The sequence below is a fragment of the Myotis brandtii genome, unplaced genomic scaffold (genome assembly GCF_000412655.1).
Source record: "Myotis brandtii unplaced genomic scaffold, ASM41265v1 scaffold199, whole genome shotgun sequence".
NCBI classification, from domain to species: Eukaryota; Metazoa; Chordata; class Mammalia; order Chiroptera; family Vespertilionidae; genus Myotis; species Myotis brandtii.
Window position 1 is genome coordinate 1,085,210 of NW_005357414.1, and position 7,136 is coordinate 1,092,345.

The following is a 7,136-nucleotide window of genomic DNA, read 5'->3' on the forward strand; positions in this document are numbered from 1 at the left end:
ATGAAACTACCCTCTAGAAGCAAGGAGTTGTGGCCGATGCATTTAGTTTTAAAATGTAATCACATGGCTGGCCACATTTTTTTGTTCTGAAAAACAATCAGAGTATTGTTGTTTACTGTGATTTCAATAAAAGTCCACAGTGTGAAACGTTTCAGGGCTATTTCCAATGTACATTTACTTATAGGCTGTAGTAACCAGAAGGCTTCCGTTCATTCATTCATTTATGGAACACTTACACAGGGCCAAGTACCATGTGTGCTTGGTTTTTGAATTCCAATGATAAACAAGATAGACCTGGTATCTGCCTACACAGAGGTTATAATCTCCCAGGGAATACAGACACTGAACAAAGTAATTTCAAGAGTGATAGGTGGTATTAAAGGGCAAGTCCAAGGTGCTAGGAGAGTGTAGATCATGAGAATGTGTCCTCATCATAAAAGGACAAGGAAGATTACCCTGAGGAAATGACATTAAATATGAGGCTTAAAGTAGACTTAGAATAAGGGGGAGAGATCAACCAAAGGACTTGTATGCATGCATATAAGCCTAACCAACGAACACAGACACCAGGGGAATGAGGGCATGAGTGGGAGGGTGGGAGGCAATGGGGGGGGGAGGACACATATGTAATACCTTAATCAATGGAAAAAATAAAGTAGACTTACAAGGAAAACGTACAGTGACTTCAGTTGTTTCAAATATTTTGTTTGAAAACAGTTTTACTGCTTTAAAAGAGTTTGAACAAATGTTGGCCTAAAGAACTGATTCTTTTGGTAACTTCTGTTACAATTATAGATGCTCCTGGTAGGGACAGCTGGGTACCCACTGTAACTCTTCCTTTATAACAAAATTTCACCAAGGAAAATACAGAGGAGAGCCCTATAGCTATGGAATACACTACAGAGAAATTTTTATAAAGGAAATTTTTTATGAAGTATTTCCTGAAGTATGACTCTACAAAGGGGATGAAGGAACCACTTAGGTGCTGGAGTGGGGGCAGTGGCATATCAAAATGTATTTTATCACTGACATTGTTTAGAAATGCCAGAATGTAATGGTGATAAATATTTGATCAAATTTTATTCGGTTCTATTATAGTTTTGAAATTCTCTGTAGACAATGCACCTATTTATTGATTACACCCTGTATACCTATCCCACCTTCTATCCATCCCCTATCTCCCCCACCCCCATCCACATGCCACTAGGTAGCAGGCAGACAGAGGTTGGAAAAAGGCACAAAAGTTTTCAGCCCAGTTCTCGGGAGCCTTTACTCTGCAATTCTAAGAAAAACAGCTCTCTGGAGTACCTCTTGAGATATGGCCTCTTCTCAAACAACTGAAGTCACTGTACGTTTTCCTTGTTAGTGCCAAGGAAAGTAGCCACTTATGGCCCTGAGGTCATGTCAGGCAGAGAGGAAAATTGAGGCAATCAGCTGGTTGTCAGGCAACTTCTGCTGGGACTGGCCAATTTTTTCCTCAAATGTCTATTTTGCTTTGGCTAGTGCAGACCCAATCTGAGTATAACTATTCTCCTGGATCTGGAACAAATACACAGTCACATGGGGTGGGATTGGAAAGGACCAGATATTAACCCCAAGCCACAGTCAAGGGGATGCCTGGAGCAAGACACAGGCTTGAGAAGGTTCTGATGCAATGCAACAGGAAGGAGGAGGGTATTTGGTTGAAAGGAAAAGGTCATTGTGCATTTGAAGTCAGAGCCGTGGCCTATGGGATACCCTGAAGTTTTGGAAACTGAAGACAAGCTCCAAGAATATTGAGACATTCTGGCAACTTTGGAGAAAGAACCCCTTCAGAAAAACACAAGAAAATTCAAGCTGATTTAATGGCTTTGGATAGAAAGTGGGACTCTGGGTTGGATAGAATTGTGAAGATTTGCAAGTAAATATAGAAGAAGGAGGTTCTGATAAAGAACAAAACCAAGGGAGAAGTTCAAAAGGAAAGGAAGTCTAATGTAGTCTCCTAAAGGTTTGGGGTAGACATTACTATATCCTTGCCCTCCCAACAAAGAATTAGGCAGATTTGGTCTTGGTCACATATTTGGAAGTCCTCCTTCCCTTTTAGTCTCCACCCCTGGTGCTCAGCGCACTCTTGTTTCCCCTTGAGTGTCTTCCAACACTGGAAGAAGCTGGAGAACATTGAGGGTTTGGCTCTTTAGAGTAGTACCAACCAAACGATAATCCATCAAAGTTTGACCACAGTCATAAATACATAAAGAATCCATTTCCCCAAGCACAAATGACACCCCAAAATTTGACCTCTCTAGTCCACTAAACTTGCTTGGGGCCATATCTGATCCCCTCTCTGTTTTTAAAATGGAATTGTGCAATAGCCTACCTTAAATCAATACAATTTATTTGAACTATTGTGTTAATGACTGCTGATAAGCTGATGCCTAGCAAGTGACTTCTTTTGTCAATCAAAACTTTCTCTGGTTATCCTATGATAGTAGTTGTAATAGTAGTTGTATTTTTCATATCTGCTGATTGAGAAAATACATAATGAAAAAAGTTTTTATGAATCCAGTACAAGTTTAGAACATTTTGTGCTTTATTAATCATAACAACAGCCATCAATGTTTTAGAAATATTAATAAATATATGTGTAGGATATATTTATTCAAAATAAAGACAATACCTCATTCACAGGCAGATTTGCAGGTCCCTCACAACAACTTCCTAGTTAACCTGAGGGTTGTGGCCTCAGAGTCAGAAACACTATCTTAACCTCAAGAAATGACTGAAATTGAAAGGTTAATGTATTTTAAAGTTTCATACTAAAGATATTTTTGTGCCAGCAGGGTGGGGTGGAGCCTTTCCCATGTACCTCACAGATGTAATTTTCATAGGAGGTCTGGACAGGGCTAGTTAATAGCTGACAAAGAAAAAATGAAAAAAAATGCTCATGTTTCAGGGAACCACCCTAAATGCTCATTTGCATGACTCCCACAAAGAGCAAGGCTGGAAGAAGCTGGTGGAACATTCAGGGTTTGACATTTGGGAGCAGAGATGGTCAAACAATGTGCCATTGATCATAGTTTGACTACTGTTACAAATACAAAAGAATTCATTTCCCCAAACAGGGATAATATTGCATAATTCTGAATAGACTACAAAGGGTGAATGTTATGGTATGTGAATTATGTCTCAATAAAGTTAATATTAAAAATACTTCACAAATGTCATCAAAAGTATTGACGTCAACACAGTTGCCATATTAAGATCACTATAACTGAGGCCCTTATACCTTTAATATGAATTTAGGCTGTCCTCAGCTCCATAGAAGGCTGACCTTTATTGATGTCATCTATCTGACTGTATATTCTAAGAAGACGATGAGGGAAAACATCAAGTAGAGAAGTGTAGTGCAGTGGTTAAAACACTGATAATGAAATCAGACTTCTTGAGCCCCTGGCATGGCAGTATGAACTTGGGTAAGTCATATCACTTCCCTGAGCCTCTTCTTATTGTTTTTTTTTTCATTGCTTGCTCCTATCTCTTGAAATTGCTTTGAGAAATAAATAAGTTAATGAACACAAAATGCTTAGCATAATACCTAACTGATACAAACTGACCTAAGTCACTTGGTAATGCACAACTATTATTTGGTAATGATAGCTGGCAAAAAAAAAATTGAAGTGGTGAGGTCCAGCTACTCCTCTATGCTCTCACTACCAGATTATAATAAAAACAAAGGCTTAAATAAAATTCTGCCTCATATAGACATTATTCATTAGCAGAGTAGGCACAACATATCATAAAACCTGCTCTGTAAGCTTGATAAAGTTTTATAGTATTGGTTCCCACACATGGTCCTCAGATTTGTTTATATAAATTAGAAAACATAAATATTTCTTTTGGAGTATAATGCATCTCTTCATGGGTCAACACACTGTATGTCACATTTAGGGTACTGCTGGCACTTGAACTTTATCTCTGTTCTTTTAAGAGCTGTGAGCACATCCTTATGAAAGACAAAGCACAAATCCTTTAGTTAGCATCATGCAGTCAAAAATTCTCCTAAATTAATGGCTGAGCATAGGACTCATTCAGGACCAAGTCACTTGTGTCATCCTATTGAGTATAGGGTAAAAGCCTTGGTGGTAAAAGCCTTGCAAAGTTAGGTAGTGTTGTTGGGTGAAGTGTTTTATAAATGAAAATTAGCTCAGTTGTTGATATTATTATTCTGGTCCTTTGTGTCCTTATTAATTTTCTATGGGCTTGTTCTATCAATTGCTGAGAGAGGAGGGTTGAAGTCTCCAACAATAATTGTGGATTTGTCTATTTCTCTTTATTTGTATCACTTTTTCCTCAAATATTTGAAGCCTTATTGCTACATATATACATATTTTAAAGTGTTATATGTTCAGGGAGAACTGACTCCTATATAATAACAAAAATGTCTATTAGTATTTCTGATAATAAGCCTTGCCCTTGGTAGTCAGGGTCAGTCACCTCAGTCAACACCATAACTCTCTTCTTTCCCTGTTGATTCAGAGGCATGAAGAGCCCAAAGTGGCAGGGCACGAGTTTTAACTTTTAATTTAATGGAATAATTGTTGTGTCTTCTAGTGAAAGTATTCCTCCCTCTGGAATTAAGTCCTCTAGGCCAGCAGAACATAAAATTGTGGAACAGGAAGCAAAATTTTTACTATTGGGTCACTACAGGTAATAGTAAGCAGGGTCACTCCCATTTCTATTTATTGATTATTGTACCTGTGAATTCTGGCTGTTGGAGAAACTGCAGCATATTTTGGACATGGATTCAGGGCATGTAAAGCCTCTGGAAAATATTGACACAGCCCTGAAAGATATTTCCACTTAGTGGGTGCTGTAACGCAGTCTACAAAAGGCTGTTCAGGATGGGATGGAACATGATAAGACCAATAAATTTCATGAGCATAGACCCACTGCTGCATTTGTTTTGCTGTGAAGAGATTTTCTTGATCAGAAGCAATGCTTTGTGAAATACTATGATGGCACATAAGACATTCTGTAAGTACATGGATGGTAGTTTTGGTGGAAACATTGCATGCAAGGAAGGCAAATTTGTATTACAGTAAATGTCTATTTCAATAAGAGCAAAACTCTGTTCTTTCCATGATGGAAGTGGTCCATTGTAATCAACCTGCCACCAGTTAGCTGACTCATATCGGACATTTAGTGTTGATCTTTGCTGCTGGGAGTTTGGAGATTCAGTGGTAGTTATAACCAGATTTGCCTTGCTGAGCAGAAGTTCATATTGATGAGCCCATGCATAATCTCTGTTCCCACCACTTTGTTCATGAGCCCCACAGGCAATGACAGAAGTGGCTGGGGAAAGAAGCTGACTGGTATCCACAGAATGGGTCATCCTGTTCACTTGATTATTAAAATTCTCCTTTACTGAGGTCACCCATTGGTGAGCATTTACATGGGACATAAATATCTTCACATGTTTTCCCATTTAGAGTTATCTATTCATATACCTCTTCCCCAAATTTCGTTGTCATTTATTATCTGATCATGGTCCTTCTAAGTCTCTGACTATTCAGCCAAACAATTGGCTACAGCCCACGAATCAGGATATAAATACACATTTGGCCATTTATCCTTCAAAAAAGAAGTGAACAACCAGGTGCACTGCTACAAGTTCTGATCACTGAGAGGATTTTCTTTCACCAATGTTCTTCAGGGATATCCCAGAGAAAATCTGTAGTGCTACAGCTGTTCACTTTCAGGTGGTACCTACATATCATACAGAAACATCTGTAAACCAAACCTGTCTTCCTTCTTCTATCTCCTAATCATAGAAAACTTCCCATGAGACCATAGGTGCAGACTGGGAGATAAAAGGCAGAGTAGCAGCATTTGGACCACTTCATGTAACTTGCTTATACCTTCAGGGCCTGTTTGAACTCCATCACATATATATATAATATCCACTTGAAGTGCTGCTGTGCACACCCAACTTTATGGCTTGGTGGGTTTGACAGCACCCAGTTTATGATGGGCAACTCAGGCCACATGTTAACTTGGTGGCCCATGGGTAAGCATTCAATCTCTACTAATGCCCAGTATCAAGCCAAGAGCTATTTCTCAAAAGAAGAATAGTTATCTGCAAGATGGTAGGGCTTTACTTTCAAATCTTAAGGATCTGCACTGTGATTCACATTAAGCAAAGATAGAGCTAACATTTCTAATACACTCACTGTGGGCCACCTTTTAGCCCCTGTTTGAACCAAAATGGTAGATCCCTTTCTAACTTTCTGATCTGCAACATTAAATGCAGAATCTCTCTGTTTATTGAGACCATATCAATAAATGCAACCTTATGTGTTTTCCATCATCACCCCACATTATAGTATTGGTTCCCCCACATGGTCCTCAGATTTGTTTATATAAATTAGAAAACATAAATATTTCTTTTGGAGTATAATGCATCTCTTCATGGGTCAACACACTGTATGTCACATTTAGGGTACTGCTAGCACTTGAATCTAGTTATAGATCTAGAAGCAAAGAAGAGTGGTTGGAGTTGGTCTTGAGTAGAATCAGCATTGTCTTGCATGGCAACTGCCTCAGGCCATTAAAATTTCCTCAGGCAATGCAGGGTTAATCTCAGATGGAAATGAAAAGGCCAATTTGACCTTTGTGGGTAGAGTGGCCACTTCCAAAGGGGGGAGTTGAGAGACATTTTACATAAATAAAGAAGAAGAATTAGAGTTTAGGGGCTCAATATCCCCAGCTTCATCAGGATCTTTTCATATGTCCCCATTCCAATTTACAGGATATGATTTTCTCTTAATCAATGCCCTCACTTTAACAGTAGACACCCTGTGAGGCTGGGAGTCCAACTTGCATTGTAATTCAGTCAGCTGCAGGATGAAATTCTGTGGTTGATTTTCAGAAATTTTAGCCTTATGGCTATAGGAGATATATCCTTCAGGCACACATAGAAGCTTTTAGATCATGATAGAACTGGGGATCCTAGTCTCTGGACTCATCTTTTTTTTATTTTTGCACCACTTTGTCCATAAATATTAAGAACAACCAAACAATATAATTATATCATTAGTTTTCCAAAAATATTTGAAAAGATCATAGAGTCACTTAGCTCTTTGCTTTTTATAAGTGGT

At 38.6% G+C, this 7,136-nt stretch overlaps 1 pseudogene; it reads right to left on the reverse strand.

The window, feature by feature from the left end:
- Positions 1-4,861: 4,861 nt before the first annotated feature.
- Positions 4,862-6,026, reverse strand: LOC102238977 (annotated as a pseudogene).
- Between the last annotated feature and the right edge of the window lie 1,110 nt (positions 6,027-7,136).